We start from the raw sequence: 19319 nt of genomic DNA, 5'->3' as shown, positions 1-19319 counted from the left end.
TGCCTTCTTCCACTGGTTCTGGAGGGGGCTTTGTGCCCAGTGTGCTTCATGCTGCCTAGGATAGGGTGAGTGGATGCATATCTCCACTGGTTCTGGCGGGGGCTTTGTGCCCAGTGTGCTTTATCCTGGCAAGGAGGGGGGGAGTGGATGCCTTCTTCCACTGGTTCTGGAGGGGGATTTTTGCCCAGTGTGCCTCATCATTCCAAGGATAGGGTGAGTGGATGCATATCTCCACTGGTTCTGGAGGAGGCTTTGTGCCCAGTGTGCTTCATTCTGGCAAGGAGGGGGTGAGTAGATGCCTTTTTCCACTGGTTCTACGGGGGGGTTTTGTGCCCAGTGTGCTTCATCCTGGATGGTGCAAGGTCACAGTCTCTCACCTGGGTGTCTGAGGCACGAGATTTGCAGGGACAGGTTGCATGATAATTCAGGGAGGCAGGGCTAGACTCCATCCTGCGGCGGCTAAGGCTGCAAACTGGTGTTAGTGCTGGTGCTGCCAGTGGTGGTGGGAGGCTCCAGCCCTTCTCCCGCAGACTCATAGGGCTGCCCACTGGGGCTTCTGCTGCTGGTAGTGGTCCTACTGTCAGCGGTGCAGGTGGCAGTGCTTGCGGCAGTGCTAGCGGCAGTGCAGGAGGCAGTGCTGGCTGTGGCTCCATCCCTTCTCCTGCAGCCTTGGACGGCTGCCCACTGGGGCTGATGCTGCTGACAGTAGTGGTGCTAGCGGCTGTGCAGGTGGCGGTGCTAGCGGCGGGGCTGCTGGTGGTGCTGCCCGCGGTGCATGTGGCTGTGCTGTCAGTGGTGGTGGTAGCCTCCAGGCCTTCATCTGCAGCCTCAGATGGCTAAAGTGCCATGGCTGGTGCTGTGAGCCCCTTCCTGCCCTTGACAGATGGTGGTGCCCCCTTGCTTCTGCCAGATGGTGTCTTTTTCTTGCCCTTGCTGGCTGTGTCCGCTTCTTGCCCTTGCTAGGTGGTGGACCCTTCTTGGCCTTGGCAGGTGGTGCTGGCACACTGGCTGGGCTGACGGGTGCCTCCTTGGAGCCTCTCATACCTGCAGTTGCTGCAGAAACCACAGTGGCCGTGGACTGGGTGGCTGAGGTGCTGGGCTGGGTTCTGGCCACCCTGGCCCGAGGTGAAGGATGGGGGCGGAGGGGTAGGGAATAGGTCAATGTTAGAGAGGAAAAGCTTCTTAGGGACACTGGGGCAGAAAGAGGGTGAAGGTTTGGGTGTGGAGGAAGAGGGAGTGGTTGTAGGAGGTGTCAGTCTGCTGTGTTTGGGTGCAGGTGGATGGCTGTTGGGTGTCTGAGTGCTTGCATTTGTGTATTTTGGGAGGAGGGGTCACAGACACAGTGGGAGGGGACACAGGGGACATGTGCATGGATTTGGGGGTGGTGACTGCCAACGAGAGGCATGTAATGATAGGTGTGCTGGTGATGGAGGTAGGGGATGAGGATCTAGTGCATGTAGGTGTGAGTGGAGACACTACTGGGAGGGAGGCATACGAGAAGGAGGAGGGGACATAGTAGAGGCAGTGGATGTTGGTGTGTCTGTTTGTGGATGGTGCTTGTGTGAATACCTGTGAGATGAAGTGTGGTGCTTGTGTTTGCCTGAGCCACTTCTGTGTGTTGATTTGGGTGATTGCTGGTCTGAAGGTGTGCTTGGGATAGGCTGGGGTTGAGGGGATTAGGACTGGATAGAGGAAGTTGGAGGGGGGAAGCTGGAGACAGGGACAATGGCTGCCATCAGTGAGTTGGCCAGAGCCTGGGATGCCACTCCAGAGTGAATGCCCTCCAGGTATGCATTTGTTTGTTGCAAATGCCCTGCTATACCCTGGGTGGCATTCAGTAAGGTTGACTGCCCAACATAGAGGGATCCCAGAAGGTCAATAGCCTCCTCACTGAGGGAAGCAGGGCTGACTAGGGCAGGGCCTGAGGTGCCTGGGGCGAAGGAGATGCCCACCCTCTTGGGTGAGCAGGCACGGGAAACATGCTGAGGGGCTGCTGGGAGGGCGGTGTTGGTACGGGGTGTTGGCTGTACCTGTAGTTGGGGTGTGCACAGAGGTGTCCGCCACTGCAAGGAAGCTTCCATCAGAGGAGATGTCGCTGTCAGTACTGTCCCCATCTGTCTCCGTCGTGGTGCTCCCCTCGCCCTCCGTCCCACTGGTTCCCTCACCGTCGGTGGATTCGGCCTCCAGGCCCATATGGGATGCAACTCCCTCCGTCACCAGTGCCTCTGCTTCTCCGCAGGATGATGCTAATGCACACAAGGACAGGGTGACAAAACAAAAAGGAGGAGGAGAGACAGAGGATGCACAGTCAATGCCAGCAACAACACTACCGTTGGCATACACAACTCACAGGGAACAGACATATGCACTAGGCCATGCTCTACCAGTTACAATGCTAGTCACCAGTCCATGGGGTACAATGCCTAACGCCACTAGCTGCACACTTCAAACCCACAGGTCCCTGCCCAGTAGTAGATGCCCACTAACATTATTGGGGTTGGAGTGCATCTGAGCTTGCCCATCAAAACCTGCCATGTTCGCCCTGGCCTAGGGGCACCCACAGCCCACATCCCCCACCCAAGTAATGCCTTAATGTATGCAAACTCATGATTCAGAATCTGTACTCACCCCCTTGTGGCTGCTGTGATACCTTCAAGCACCCATCCAGCTCCGGATAGGCCACCGCCAGGATGCGTAACATCAGGGGGTCAGGGTACAACGGGCACCCCTTCCTCATTGAAAGGCCAGTCCAAGCTGGGCCTCCGTTGTCTTCCTTGTGCAGCGGCGCAGATCCTCACACCGTTTGCGCCAGTGAGTGCTCTGCCTGTCAATGACCCCCAGTGTCTGCACCTCCTTGGCAATGGCATGCCAAATACCCTTTTTCTGATGGGCGCTGACCTGCAGAATGAAAACAGCAGAAAAGGTATTAGTCATACCGTCCAGACTGTTTTACTAATGGCCCACCATATCCCCCGTCCCTTTACGCACATACATTGACCACCATACAAGCAGCACTCTGCCAAGGACCCCTCATACCCCCCTACACGAGGCTTACACACAGAGCAATCATACATTCATGCCCCACGCATCATGCTCACATTGTACTCCCCTGTTTGTCTGGAGGACCATAGAGTAAAGGGTACTGGGGTAGGACCCCATCCACCCGTCTCTCCAACTCCGAAGTGAAGGCAGGGGCCCTTTCCCCAGACACTCGAGACATGATTGCTACATCGTATTCCTCCAGGTGGAGGATTAGGCCACAGTGAAGGCTGACTTCTATGTACTAGGACATATCCCCAACATCATTGGTGCCATTGATGGTACACATATTGCCTTTGTACCCCTACCGGAGAAATGAACAAGTGTTCACAAATAGAAAAAGCTTTCACTCTCTGAATGTGCAGATGGTGTGTTTGGCATACCAGTACATCTCCCGTGTTAATGCAAAGTATCCTGGCTCTGTACATGACGCCTTTATCTTGAGGAATAGCAGCATCACATATGTGATGTCTCAACTCCAGAGGCACAGGGTGTGGCTACTAGGTGAGCCCATGGTCCCCACACAGTTGATGTAGGTATATGGGTGTGGGATTGGCCCTAAGGGTGAGTGTGTGGCCAATAGGAATCACTCAATATTTGCAGGTGACTCTGGTTACCCCAACCTCTCATGGCTACTGACCCCAGGGAGGAATGCCAGGGCAAGGGCAGTGGAAGGTTACAGTGAGGCACATGGGCGAACAAGGAGGATCATTGAGCGAACCTTTGGCCTCCTGAAGGCCAGATTCTGGTGCCTCCATCTGACAGGTGGATCCCTGTACTACTCACCCAAGAAGGTGTACCTGATCATCGTTGCATGTTGCACAACCTGGCCTTGAGACGCCAGGTGCCTTTTCTGCAGGAGGATTACAAACGCGTCCCAATCTAGATAATTTACTCACTCTGGGACTCATTTTAGGCCATTGAATCTTTTGACCCTGATTGAAGACACCTTAAGACGAGATAACTAATCAACATGTCAATCAAAAAGTCAATAACATTATCAATAGTCACCATAACGAATCAATTAGATCAATCAATAACATTAAAAAGACTCGGAAACCACCATTACCTTTCAGTCATGAATAACCACACCAGTTTAGTACAATTTTATGATGTTTATTCCCTATTGATCACAATTCTACTAGTAAGTTTATTAGTCTCATAACCATGAAACACATCAGCATTGTCATAATATGGCAACTCGAATAAGATTTCATCAAAGCAAAGACCACAAATATTGGAACATAGCACAACGTCAACATAGGTTAACCTTAGCAGAGTATCATTAGCACATTATTCAACAAAGCACTGATTCAGTCACTTGTCTATTTGCGTCCGTTTAGTGAACCCCTTAACTAACCTCGAATTAGCATTGGCATGTTGGGCTTCATGCAAAACAATTTAGAAACACAAATTTAGAAAACATCTATCTATGGTCTCTGTCAAAAGAAGCATTTGGTACCTAGAAAGGAAAGGCAAACAGACAATTACAATTTCATCATCATATAGTTACCCTCCTTAATGGGTCAGCATACAGAGTCAGTCTTCGTCTTCAGGACATAAGTTGACTCGCCATCAGCCAGGAAACACAGCCAAGTTCAGCAAGACGGGGTAGGTAGGGACACTTCCCTCATAAGGAGGAGAAGTATAGAACGGGCAAGATAAGGATGAGGATTGTTTGAAGAGCCAAACAACAAAGTCTCTAGGCAGAGTGACAAAGTGTCAGGTTCATAGCAAAAGTTTGCAATGGCATCTCCCTAATGGCTCCTCGTGTCAAAGGTTTTTATCCCTTTTCTGTTGTACAGTGCCCTTTTTTCTAATTGGGTAGGTTTGGCTCCCCACTATCTTCATCCAATGGGTTTCCAGTGGTGCCATCAAAATTGTCACCTCATAACAGTTCTCACGTAGTTTATTGATTCTGGTGATTGACGTCTTCAACGGGTAGAATGTCTGGTATGATTTCATACTCTTGTGGTCCTCTTGCAACTTTAGTCAATGGTTCCATTGTCTATATCGGTTTAGGCAACCTTGTACCTGTAACAAGTCTACACTGTTGCTTTCAGCAAGACTGTTTCCGTGAGCAAGTCGAGTTTCATGAGAACGGATCTACTACAGTTACACTCGTCTTCTAGCTTCTGGAAAATATGATTACATGTCCTTCAGCAAGTCAGCACACTGCACGTTAGAAAAACACATTTAATATGAAATAGGCAGCTTGGCCCCAACTCATGCTAACTAAGGCCTAGTGAATTAATGAGCAAAACCTTAACATATAGCTCTCAATACTAATACAAAATCATACATTAGTGCATGAGAGACTCATTTTAGTCAATTTTATTAGTCCCCATATATATTGATGGCCACTCCCCGTGGGCACATTTCAGACTCACGTTTAGTAAAACATATTAATACATTTTCTATGCGGCATTATTATGCATTAGTTCATAAACATTTCATGTTATTTTGATTATAAGAGCTAGGCTCCATCAATCCCTGCCTCTGATGACACTTGTCATCACACAAAACCTTTCCCTTCACAACCTTTTACTTTCTTAAATGACGCATTTCAATTTTTTCTCCCCTCCTTAGTTTTTCATAAGTCTCGTTGAATATTTTCTCATTTTTCTTTTCTTCTTTTCTTTTATTGCGTTGTCAATTTTTCTCTAAATCTTTTACTAATTTTGCATGATAACCATAGTCCGAATAAACAAGCTAGAACAATCAATATACCCCCTATTATTTTTGCAAGTCTCCCATTCCAAATACTACTAAACCAATTCCCTACTTTAGCAATTCCCTTTCCAACCTTTTCTCAAACTCCAGGTTCCTTCAGCTTATTCAAATATGTACTATCTCTTGTTAGGTTAGCAAGCATACTCCTTATCTTATTACTATTGTCAGGAATGAATGCACAACAGTGGCGCTCATTAAGCATCCTACAGACTCTGCCACTCTTCGCTAAAAGAATGTCTAAAGCAAGCTGGTTTTGAAGAGTCATAGCCCTCTCCGCAGCAAGTTCAGTATCCATCAGGAGTATAGACCCTGTGAAGTTTGTCAGCATGTTATCCACAATAGTAGACAACTTTCGTATCTAGTATGATGTAATTCAGACATTTAAGAAGTTGCTTTAAGTCATCAATTTGATAAATCTTTGGGAAAACTATTCCCAAGTAACATGTCCCATACCATTCCTTTGGAAGACGGTAATAAGCATTAAGTCCACATATGTAATAGATCCCAGGGATCACTGGATCCTGTCCATTTAACATGAATGTCCATTTACTCTGAAACAAAAACACATGCCTGCACTCACTCGTTCCCCAAAAAAAAGGTGTCATGTTCAGATTTTGGCCTATATATAAAGCTTTCCTATGTGTAATGCATCTATAGCTAGCTTGCCTTGCGCCTTTATCGCACTATAAGCTTAATCATTTGCAAACATTCGTTTTTCTGATCCATTTTCTAGCTTTTCCTTTAACGCTTTTCTTCTATCATCAGTGTGATCTAAGAAGCTCTTCTCTACAGGCATTAGTAAGCAGGTTAGATTATTGCAGTGCGCATAAGCTGTCCCAAATGTCAGTGTCGGCTCGAAGAAACCCCTAACTATTTTTATGTTATGTTCCTTAGCTATTTTATTTAGAAATTCAATTATAGACACAAAAGAAAACACTTCATCTAGATTAGAGTAGAAGTATTGAACATGTTCTTGGTTATAGAATCTTGTTAATAACAAACTACAGTTTATTCCATATGTAAGTGGCAAACTACGATAAGTAACCCCTTTTTGTACTGACGAAGTAATCTTTGTGCACACATAGCAATTCTTTGCATCCATTGTTTCAACATACTCATTCAGCAAGCGATAAAAGATATTAGTAGATAGTTCCTTTTTCGTATTAGTTCCCTCATGCAAATACTTTGTATCCCTCTCAAACCTCTCCCATGGTGTTAATGTAGCAGTCTCAGGAGTTGGAGCCTTGTTAGTCTTACTCTTATCCACCAATGGCATTCCCACAATCACACCTATAATTACTACTACACACACAACATTCAAAATAACACTCAGCCTTCTACAAATCCTACCCCTATTATCATTATTTCTAGTGTTACTAATGATCTGTAAAGAATCAGAGAGAAGAATAGTATAAAGCAAACAATCAACTTGAGGAAGATTTTAAAACTCTTTTTTTTTTCTCTTTGTGCAAAGTCTATCTCTTAGCAAGTATTTACAGCTTTTCACTCACTCCCAGGACCCTTTGTAAAATCAGGTTAGCAGCTTGTCATAATCGGTTTTCAGAATCAATTCAGGTTAACAGTGTCACATCAGGTAATTTATCAGTCTCCTTTCTCAGATTTCTCTCTCTTTAATATCGATTTAACACAGTATTTCTCTATGATTGAATTCAGGTGCCGTAATATTGACCTGGAATTTCTCGATCAAAACAGAATGCCAAGAATTCTTGTTGCCACTCAGCTGATGTCGCATAAGCCCATTCAGGTCCTGCGTACCTCCTGTTTGCAACTCTCTTTCTTTTCAGTTTGCGATCACCCTGCAAATCTCCTTCACTGAGATCTTCTTTCCTTGTTGTGTCAATTTCTTCTTCTATTGTCTCATTAAGGACCACTTTCTCCTTTGCAGCTTGCGGTTCTGTCCAATTATCTCCTTTAAGTGTTCTCCTGCCGCTCGGCCTTTCAGGATGTTGAACAGTGCCCTCCTCTTGTGCTATGGTGTTTTCTCTTGATGAACCTGCAAGCGGCTCAGGAGGAGTCAGAACACTTTGACCTCCTTCTACCTCACCTCCTTCGCCTTCAGTGTCTGTCAAGGGCTCAACTTCAAACCCGTATCCGTCTGCTTCTGGGAGAACCTCTTTTAGGGTTGGTCCTCCTGGCACCTCAGTTGAGATAGGCTCACCGTCACCCCTCTGGATTTCGTTTGCTGTTTGAGTGACCAAGCCGTCCTCAACGGGCTCTCCTTCAGTCTCAGTTCCCCTTTGATTACTCTCCGGCCCTGAGACTTCCTTCCCTGCAGTTCCTCATCAGTTGGACATGTCACCTTCTTTGAGTGACTGGCATGGATCCAGTTTGGAAGTCCTGCACATTTCACAGCAGTAGTAGTTGTCAGTAGTAGTTGTCAGTATTACTTGATACGGCCCCTTCCAACGTGCCTCCAAACCCAACTTCCTCACGCGTTTCTTGACAACAACCCAGTCACCGGCTTTCAGGGGGTGACCTGGATCAGTTATCGGTGGCAATGTGGTAGCTTCCACCTGGTGAGAGAAAGAGCGGACCACGTCAGCCAGACCCTTGCAGTAGTCCAACACCATATCATCCGTGATATTCACAAAAGCATTTGCAGGCACTGCGGGCAATCTCATAGCTCGGCCCATAAGAATCTCATGAGGAGACAGTCCTGTTTTCTTGTTGGGTGTGTTTCTCATTGACATCAGCACTAAGGGTAATGCATCTGGCCATTTCAAATTTGTGGCTGCACACATCTTTGCCATTCTCAATTTCAAGGTACCATTCATCTGCTCCACTAGTCCTGATGCTTCAGGGCGGTAGCTACAGTGTAACTTCTGTTCAATGTTCAGGGCAGCACACAAGAGCTTAATCACCTCATTGTTGAAGTGACTTCCCCTATCTGATTCTAAAGAGATCGGAAACCCGAAACGTGGTATCAACTCCCTAAGCAGCAGCTTTGCTACTGTGAGACTGTCATTTCTACGTGTAGGGTAAGCTTCAATCCAGTGACTGAAAATGTACACAACCACCAACACGTACCTCAGACCTCCACATACAGGCATCTCAATAAAATCCATCTGCATTCTGCTAAATGGACCTCCTGCTCTCCCAATGTGGCTCAGATTCACCACAGTCCCTTTGCCCGCATTCATCTGTTGACAGATAACGCACCTGTGACAGATAACCTCTCCAGTTTGTCTGAATTTTGGATTGAACCAATCAACTTTGAATAACCTGATCATTGCGTCTCTCCCAACATGTGCTTGACCATGGTAAAACCTCGCAAACTGTGACAAAAGACTGTTTGGCAAAAACATTTTCCCCTCCTCTGAAACCCATAGATCATCAGATCTCTGTACGCATTGCATTTTGACCCAGGAGCGTTTCTCCTCTTTGCTGGCACGTCCCTGCAACGATCTCAACTCATCCAGTGTGTCAACCACCCTTAACGCATACCCTGAGCATGCTTCATTTTCAGTTTCAGGTAACAATTCCCACTGGTCTTGGAATAATATACAGTTCAACGCACAAAACCTGGCGACATGATCTGCATATCCATTTCCCATGGACACAGAGTCTTGTGATTTAACATGAGCACTGCATTTCACCACGGCAATTTCAAGAGGTAACTGAATCCCGTGCAGCAATTCCTTAATTCTTTCACCATTTTTCACTGGAGAACCTGAAGAGGTCAGGAAAGCCCTCTGTGACCACAGCTGGCCAAAGTCATGGATAATTCCAAATCCGTTCCTGCTATCAGTATGAATAGTGACTTTCAGGTTCTCAGCAGCGTGGCATGCCCTAATAAGAGCAATTAATTCAGCCACTTGAGCAGAGTATACTCTTTCGAGCCAGGATGCTTCTAGGATACCAGAGATTGTACACACAGCATATCCAGCTCTCAGTACTCCTACTGAGTCTCTCAGGCATGAACCATCAACAAAGATATTGTAATCATTTTCTTCCAATTGGGTATCTTTAATGTCGGGTCTCAGTTTAGTGCACAGATCTGTTACCTCAAGACAATCATGTTCTACCTCCTCAGCATCATCAATGTCTGCATTTTCAATAGGAAGCAAAGTTGCCGGGTTCAACACAGTACATCTTTTTAAGGATACATTAGGTGACCCCAGTATAATTGTTTCATACTTAGTGAGTCTCGCATTTGTCATATGTTGAGTTTTTGTTCGGGTCAATAGAATTTCAACTGAATGTGGGACCATTACTGTTAATGGATGTCCCATCACTATACCTTCACACTGAGTGAGGCTTTGACCAACTGCTGCAACTTCACGCAAACGATCCGGTAAGGCTGCTGCGACTGGGTCCAAAGTAGCTGATAAATATGCTACTGGGCAGTTTGCACCTCCATGGACCTGTGTCAGGACAGACAAAGAACAAGCATCACATTCATGACAAAATAGTACAAAGGGCTTTGTGTAATCAGGGATATCTGAAGCTGGTGCCCTGCACATGCTTTCTCTCAGTTCAATGAATGCCCTCATCTCTTTCTCGGACATGGTTATGGCACCCGGGCCATCTTGAATTTCTTTAACCATCAACCTCATCAAAGGTTTAGAGATAATTGAGAAGTTGGGAATCCTCTGACAACAGTAGCCCACCATTCCCAAAAACATCCTAACGTCCCTCTTGGTTGTTGGGGGATTCATCTGCAATATGGCTGTCACCCTTTCTTTGGAAATTTTCCTCGACCCTTTTTCAATCAGGTGACTTAAGTACTTCACCTCTTTCTGACAGTACTGTAGCTTCTTCGGGGAAACTTTGTGTCCGTTCTTTCCCAAATGGTTCAGTAGGGCAATAGTATCGTACATGCAGTCATCGCTCGTTTTGGATGCAATTAACAAATCATCAATGTACTGTAGTAGAGTCGAACTAAAAGGCAATTCTAATGATTCCAAGTCCTTCTTTAATATCTGATTGAAGATGGAAGGTGATTCAGAAAACCCTTGAGGGATTCGACACCAACTATAAACCTTGCCCAGGAATTTGAAACTGAAAAGAAATTGGCTGTCCTCATGAAGAGGCACTGAAAAGAATGCTTGAGACAGGTCCACAACTGTGAACCATTCTGCATCACACGGAACCTGAAACATAATACCAGAATCTCATTAATTTTCCTCAGGTCTTGAGCAATTCGAACTTTCCCACAAAGCCTTTTCAGACCCATTATTGGTGAATTACACAAGCTGCTCATCACTTCTTTTAGAACCCCTTGCTTTACAAAGTCTGCAATTATCTGCGTCACCTGTATAAGAACATCTTGTGCCATGTGGTACTGCGGCACCTGGGGAAACACTGCATTTGGCTTCACTTCTACCTTGACTGGTTCTACTCCTCTTACTAATCCCACTTCCTTTCCTGTCAAGTCCCACACTTTTTTTGTCGCTGTCCCCTGTAATTTGGCTGGTAAATCAGTCACTGTGAACATCGGGAAGAAGGTTATCAAAGGGTGCTCTTCATTTGCGGACTCTGTCCCTGTCTCTGAGATCTGACCATTGTCCCCTCCATCATCACTGGTGTCTGCATCTCAATCCCCCCTTTAGAACAGGTAATTGAACACCTTGTTTAACACAGTTAGGGGGTTATTCCAACTTTGGAGGAGGTGTTAATCTGTCCCAAAAGTGACGGAAAAGTTACGGATTTACCACCAGCCGTATTACGAGTCCATTATATCCTGTGGAACTCGTAATATGGCTGGTGGTATATCCCTCACTTTACCGTCACTTTTGGGATGGATTAACACCTCCTCCAAAGTTGGAATAACACCCTAAGTCTCTTCCCAGTAGGGATACAGGACTCGAGTCACAGACTACAAATCTATGTAGTTCCGGGAAGGTACCAATCTCAACTTGAACCGGATCTGTAATCGGATTTTCAGGAGCTGATTTGCTACTCCTACCACCCTTATGAAAGTGGCAATTTTGGAACCTCTGCACTTCTGACTGTAGAGCATGTAGCTCCTGTATCAACTAGGAATGAAACTTTATGACCCATCACCTTTCCCTGAACATAAGGTCCCCTCTGATCTACTTCTAGGGACGCTGCAAGCCTGCACTCCTCACCATCTGAACAATCATCCGACCATTCATCGTTTATTCCATCCTCATCACGCAATGGGAACTGTTGTACTGTATCATTTTGGCTCATTATTTGACCTGTGACCTGTTGAGGAAGCATCACCTGTTGCTGTCCCATTGGAGCTAGTGGTAACTGTATTTGCTGTCTAGGTACCATGGGAACCTGCTGTTGTACCTGCTGCATCTGTGCTGGTTGAACATGTGGCATTTGCATTTGTTGCATAGGCTCGAGACCCTGCATCTGCACCATGTTATTCTGGAAGTTCGGATTTTGACCCCTCATTCTTGGACCCCTCACATTTTGAAATGTACTGACATCATTGCTTTGTTGAACATCACCATTCTGCACCATCATTGGGCACTGCCGCTTCCAATGTCCCAGGCCCTCGCATGCGTGACATGGTAACACCTTTTTCATCCCTTGTACATCATTTTGAACCACAACGGTATTCAAATCTGAACCACGGTTCACAAAACCTCCCAGACCTCTGCCTCTTGTTTGTGGTTGGAACATCCCATTCCCTTGTGGCTGTTGCTGTACCACCTGATGCACTCCATTTCCCTGCATCCCTGCTTGAGCTGCCTTAATTTGCATCACCACTGCCTTTTCTTTCAGCTTTCTCTGTTTCAATTCAATCTCATCACTACAATATTTTGCATACTTCAACACCTCATCAATCAGCTTCGCTTGCCAACCGATCAAATGATTCCTAATCATCTGGCTAATCTCTGGTCTCAACCCTTCAACAAACCTAAACACAAGGTGATTCATGTTTTTCAGTTCTATGACCTCAGTGTCACTATAGTGTTTGTATGTCTTCAACAACCGCTCTTAGTAAGAATGTATCGACTCCTTGCTCTCTTGTGATGTTCAATCAATTTTCTGCCAATCAGTTACCTTCGGCGACACTTTCTGCTTCAAAAACTCAATCACGTTATGGTAATACCTCATTACTTCAGAAGACGGTGCTTCAGTAATCTTGTCCCTTGCCGGCTCCTCTGTCGGCCAATGCACAGCCCTCTTGCACTCAAGCCATAAATCAGCTGGGACTACAATCTCAAACAGTGTATTCAAGTCTTCCCAAAGACATTTCGCAAGCTTCACAAACCTGTTTGTCTGCTGGTACCACTCTATTGGTTTCTCCCTTAACCTGGGATAGTCATTTGTGAATGACAGAATGTCACCCCTAGACCACAGTACATGGACTAGAACCCCTCCAGCTGTTTCTCTCATTGGTAACATTTTTATTGTTGCCGTGTCTGGTGCAGCTTTCACCTGCTTCGGTTCCGGGCAGTCACCTTTCTCTTTTTCGCTCTTCTTTGCCCATCTGCCTTCCCACTTCTCTAATGCTCCCCAAATTTGAGCACTCTACTAAATTTCTTTAAGATGTGCCTTCATCCCGGTGGATCTCATGTAATCAAAATCTTTAGGTTCAAAGTCTAACCTATAACTCCTTTTCAAATGCTTAGTATTATCTAAGTCTATGCTGTATTTGTCCGCTAGGTTTGCCAACCTCTGATGCACCCTGCTCACCTCTTTGGTCACAAAATTCAGATATTCCTCTCTTTCTGACCTCTCTGCGGTCACTGTAGTAGCCTGAGGAGTGTTGAGCTTGTCTAACCATTCATTCAATTGTTACACTGTTAAGCCTTGCAACAAGACATTTCCAGACTGTATCATTGATGTCTGTGACGTATTTGCACTCATCACCTGTGGGGTCAAGGTACCCAACCCTTCTTGCCTCATTGTCTCTAATGAAACCCCAATTGGACTGAAGTCTAATAAGCATCCGGACCTTTCAGTTGTCTGTCCCCCGTGTTATTCCCTGCAAGTTTCCGGTGAACCCTCCTCTTACCGCCTCTTGGGTCATTACCTCTTGATCACATACGCTAGGCTTAGCTTGCGCATACAGCGGTACTGGCGGACCAACAGTAATTGGCAATAATATAGCAGCTGGTGACTGTCCAAATCCCAAACCCTGTGGAGCATTAACTCCCATAGCTTGATTCATCATGGGTGCTGTAGCTACTGACTGTGGTCCTGTGACAGAAGTGTAACTCAGAACCACCTGCTGGTGCGGCTGAGGCAGCAATTGTGGAGTTGTCTCAATTTGCACTAACACAAACTCATAGTAGTCTCTAATGCTGAGAGATCAGGATAGAGCCTCTGAATTTGTAGTGGCTGCAACAGTATCTACATGTCTGGTGCAGTGGGTACACTGACACCATTCTGTATCGGAACTGTATTGCCTGTCTGTACTGTATTCGTGATTCCTTTATTTTGTGTCGGATCTTCAGGACCCACACTAGTACTCGGTCCATTAGCATTCATAGCATATGGTGGCGGGCGATCATGTAACAGCTGATTAAGAAACTCATCTGCCTAAGACCTCTGAGTCTCCCTTGGCTTACCAGAGCCCTTGTCTGTCTTACAAGTGGCCTTCTTTTCCTGTGTCTCATCTTCTTGAGTTATTGCCGGAAACATCCTAACTCCGTCAACTATTCCCCTTCTCCACATCTTAGTCTCGTTATTCCATTGAGCCTGCACCAGAGTCTTTTCTGCTCTTCTCCTTCTCCTCACAAATTTCTGCTGCCTATGTTGTATGGCCATTAAATCCCAGACCGATAATGCCTTATACTGAGCTGGTCTCTGGCGTTTTTTGCTCACTTAACACCCTTCGCAAATTTTCCAAAATTCTTATATTAAACGTTCCGTACTCTGGAAACGCTAAACAACCCTCTTTCTCTGTCATTTTGTACCACTGCTTTAGCCAAAGACAGGGCGCGACTCCCTTCTCCTCCATTACGGTATAGCCAGAGTATCCTCTGGCGGTATAGGCTCCCGCATACTCGCTGTAATGCATGTATCTCCACTCAAAGCACTCTTTAGAGCCTTGAAAAACTTATTTTTTTGTGTCTTTTATTTTGTTTAGAATCTAATGAGGAAGTGACTTTAATTCCCAGACCACTCTTCGCCTACCTTCTCAACCATTTGCCTCTCACGGACGGTTGCCAATTTGTGCGCGACCCCTCTCGGCAACTGACCTATCCCAGCGCGTCTCCAATGATGTCACACTCACACACACTGCGGCTGACAAAGTCTTGCGGCTTGTCTTCCTCACACAGAAACTAATGCAATATATTGCGAGCACTTCAACAATAAACTCAAATTTGCCAGTTTACTACAGGAAGGGTAACACAATCGCTTTAGAATTTTACAGAGATTTCACTTGAAGCCTCGGCCGCTACTCTCTCCTTCTCAGCTCCCGCACTCGCAAACAGAATTCGACCCGCAAATCCTACTCTCGACTTGTCAATGGTTCATTCTAGTGCACTTTAGAACTTGCCTAATCTCCATCAAAGGTTTCACTCACACACTTTGACTCAAGCTCGACTCGTAAACCACGTCCTATTGACCTATTAAACCGCACAAATTAAAACATAAAACCAAGTGTCTCATACACTTATCAATATACTCCGGAGTCTTAGACCACGACAGGTCCGTACATCACCAACAACCACGTGGACAATTTTTGAGCACAAAGCGCCACAATCACATGAAGTTCGCCAACTTCCCTACTCTCATACTGTGGAGTATGCCCACTCCTACTAAAATATTGCCATGGCCTAAATTCACCCAAACTTCACAAATCACCTGCAAAATGCATAAGCTGAGCAAGCGCAAATTCTATTTCACACATACCAGAACTCCGAGAACATACCCAACTCACTTAGGCAAGCTCTGAGATTCTGGGAAAGTCATTTGGGACTTAGAGACACATCATGCCTCCCATTTGCGTTATTTCGAAAAACACTTTTAAACAATGGTTTCTTGTCCTAGGGCCCCAAAAGGGCCAAACTGTCGTCTGCTACCAAAACTGCTAACGCATCCCAATCTAGATAATTTACTCACTCTGGGACTCGTTTTAGGCCAATTAATCTTTTGACCCTGATTGAATACACCTTAAGACGAGATAACTAATCACCATGTCAATCAATGTCAATAACGTCATCAATAATCACCATAACAAATCAATTAGATTAATCAATAACATTAATAAGACTCAGAAACCACCATGACCTTTCAGTCATGAATAACCACACCTGTTTAGAAAAATTTTATGATGTTTATTCCCTATTGATCACAATTCTACCAGTAAGTTTAATAGTCTCAAAACCATGAAACACATCAGCATTGTCATAATATGGCAACTCAAATAAGATTTCATCAAAGCAAAGATCACAAATATTAGAACATAGCACGACGTCAACATAGGTTAACCTTAGCAGAGTATCATTAGCACATTATTCAACAAAGCATTGATTCAGTCACTTGTCTATTTGCGTCCGTTTTGTGAACCCCTTAACTAACCTCGAATTAGCATTGGCATGTTGGGCTTCATGCAAAACAATTTAGAAACACAAATTTAGAAAACATCTATCTATGGTCTCTGTCAAAAGAAGCAGTTGGTACCTAGAAAGGAAAGGCAAACAGACAATTACAATTTCATCATCATATAGTTACCCTCCATAATGGGTCAGCATACAGAGTCAGTCTTCATCTTCAGGACATAAGTTGATTCGTCATCAGCCAGCAAACACAGCCAAGTTCAGCAAGACGGGGTAGGTAGGGACACTTCCCTCATAAGGAGGAGAAGTATAGAACGGGCAAGATAAGGGTGAGGATGGTTTGAAGAGCAAAACAGCAAAGTCTCTAGGCAGAGTTACAAAGTGTCTGGGTCATAGCAAAAGTTTGCAATGGCATTTCCCTAATGGCTCCTCGTGTCAAAGGTTTTTATCCCTTTTCTGTTGTACAGTCCCCTTATTTCTAATTGGGTAGGTTTGGCACCCACTATCTTCATCTAATGGGTTTCCAGTGGTACCATCAAAATTGTTACCTCATAACAGATCTCACGTAGTTTATTGGTTCTGGTGATTGACGTCTTCAACAGATAGAATGTCCGGTATGATTTCAACTCTCGTGGTCCTCTCACATCTTCAGTCAGTGGTTCTATTGTCTATGCCGGTTTAGGCAACCTTGTACCTGTAATAAATCTACACTGTTGCTTTCAGCAAGAATGTTTCCTTGAGCAAGTCGAGTTTCATGAGAACAGATCTACTACAGTTACACTTGTCTTCTAGCTTCTGGAAAATATGATTACATGTCCTTCAGCAAGTCAGCACACTGCACGTTAGAAAAACACATTTAATATGAAACCGGGCAGCTTGGCCCCAACTCATGCTAACTAAGGCCTAGTGGATTAATTAGCAAAACCTTAACATATAGCTCTCAATCCTCATACAAAATCATACATTAGTGCATTAGAGACTCATTTTAGTCCATTTTATTAGTCCCCATATATATTGGTGGCCACTCCCCGTGGGCACATTTCAGACCCACGTTTAGTAAAACATATTAATACATTTTCTATGCGGCATTATTATGCATTAGTTCATAAACATTTCATGTTAATTTTGATTATAAGAGCTACGCTCCATCAGGATGAGCCTGGGGATGGTCATGTGGCAGCGTTGGAGCCTGTGGACAGTGACGATGAGGAGGCAGAGGAAGAGGATGTGGACAACAGAACTACACTAATTCAACAGTACTTCCAGTGACACACAGGTAAGACACCGTAACTTCACCTTCCATTAAGGTTTTGTGTTTGACATTGGACATGGCAGCCTGATTTCCCTATTTCTATGGCCACTTACTGTACCCTTTGGCACCTCTATTTTCAGATCTCTTTGCCCCACTCTGGCTCCTAGTGTGTTTACTGCTGCCAACTACTGGTCATACCTATGTAAATATTACAGTATATTTGAATTGCAATGTTTACATTTGTTAAACTAATACATATATCAAACGATTGACAGACTCCATACTTGAATTTGTTTCAAGGGTGTTTATTTAGGTGCTAATAAGTGGAGGGGGTATTGCAATGGGCTGGGTTGCTAATGGAGGAAAGTCCAGGGTAGAGTCCAGTCTACTTGTATCACAGGTCCATTGTCCAAGGGGGCATAGGAAGGGGAGCAATGGTAGTTCAAGGTGGACTGGGTGACAGAGTGGGACACAATTGTGACAATCAGGAGAGTCTTATTTCCTGGCGGGGGTCTTGGCAATGTTCTCTGGCTTCTGCTTGGATTTCAGGGACCGTTTGTGGGGTGGTTCTCCTTCTGCAGGGGGTGGGGTGCTGGTGGCCTGTTGTTCCTGTAGCGGGGCCTCCTGTCCACTAGCGTCAGCGAAGGTGGAGGGCTGTTCTTCGGTGTGGCTAGTGTCAGGGGCCCGTTGGTGTGCCACTGCCTCCCTCATGGTGTTGTCCATGTCTGCCAGCACCCCTGCAATGGTGACCAGGGTGGTGTAGATGTCCCTCAGGTCCTCCCAGATCCCCAAGTACTGTCCCTCCTGCAGCCGCTGGGTCTCCTGCAACTTGGCCAGTATCTGGCCCGTGGTCTCCTGGGAATGATGGTATGCTCCCAGGATGTTGGTGAGGGCCTTGTGGAGAGTTGGTTCCCTGGGCCTGTCCTCCTCCTGTCGCACAGCAGTCCTCCCAGCTTCCCTGGTGTCCTGTGCCTCTGTCCCTTGAACCGTGTGCCCACTGCCACTGACCGCAGGTCCCTGATTGTCCTGTGTTTGCGAGGTTGCCTGAGTTCCCTGTAGTGGTGGACACACTGCTGATTGACATGTCCTGGGAACAGAAGGATGCTCCTGCTGAGTGGGTGCTGCGGGGTGTTTCCTGAGGGGGGAGGCTCTGTGGTGGGTTGGGACTGTGCCTGGGTAACCGACTGTCCAGTGGTCCCTGATGGGCCAGGTTGGTCCTTGTGATCCAGGCGTGCAGAGCTACTGTCTTCACTGTGGGCCTCTTCTGGGTGGTAGGACTGGATGTGGCTGGCACCTCCTCTACAGTAACGTTGAGTGGGGGTCCTGTGGGGATGTAAATGCTGTGTTATTGTTTCTGTGTGTGCCATCTTGTGCATGGGTATGTTTCCCTCTGTGGTTGTTATTAGCAAGGCAGCTTAGGCTTGTGTGAGTTGTGATTTGTTTGGCTAAGTGATTGTCACTTGTGTGTATGTTGTGGTGATGGGTGTCCATGCAGGTCTCTGATGGGATCCATGCATTGGTGTTGCATGCAGGTCTTGGTATTGGGATGGGTGGGTTGTGATGGTGGGGTATATGTGAGGTGGTGGGGGATGGGGGTGAGGGTAGGGGTTGTTGTTTGTGATGGCATGCAGGTAGGGTAGGGGATAAAGTAGTAAAGATTTGACTTACCAGAGTCCAGTCCTCCTGCTACTCCTGCCAGGCCCTCAGGATGCATGATCGCCAAGACTTGCTCCTCCCATGTTGTTAGTTGTGGGGGAGGAGGTGGGGATCCAACGCCAGTCCTCTGTACAGCTATCTGGTGTCTTGCAATCACGGAACGTACCTTCCCCCGTTCCACC

Source organism: Pleurodeles waltl, chromosome 11 (assembly GCF_031143425.1).
Source record: "Pleurodeles waltl isolate 20211129_DDA chromosome 11, aPleWal1.hap1.20221129, whole genome shotgun sequence".
NCBI lineage: Eukaryota > Metazoa > Chordata > Amphibia > Caudata > Salamandridae > Pleurodeles > Pleurodeles waltl.
Note: the sequence above shows the minus strand (reverse complement) of the source record.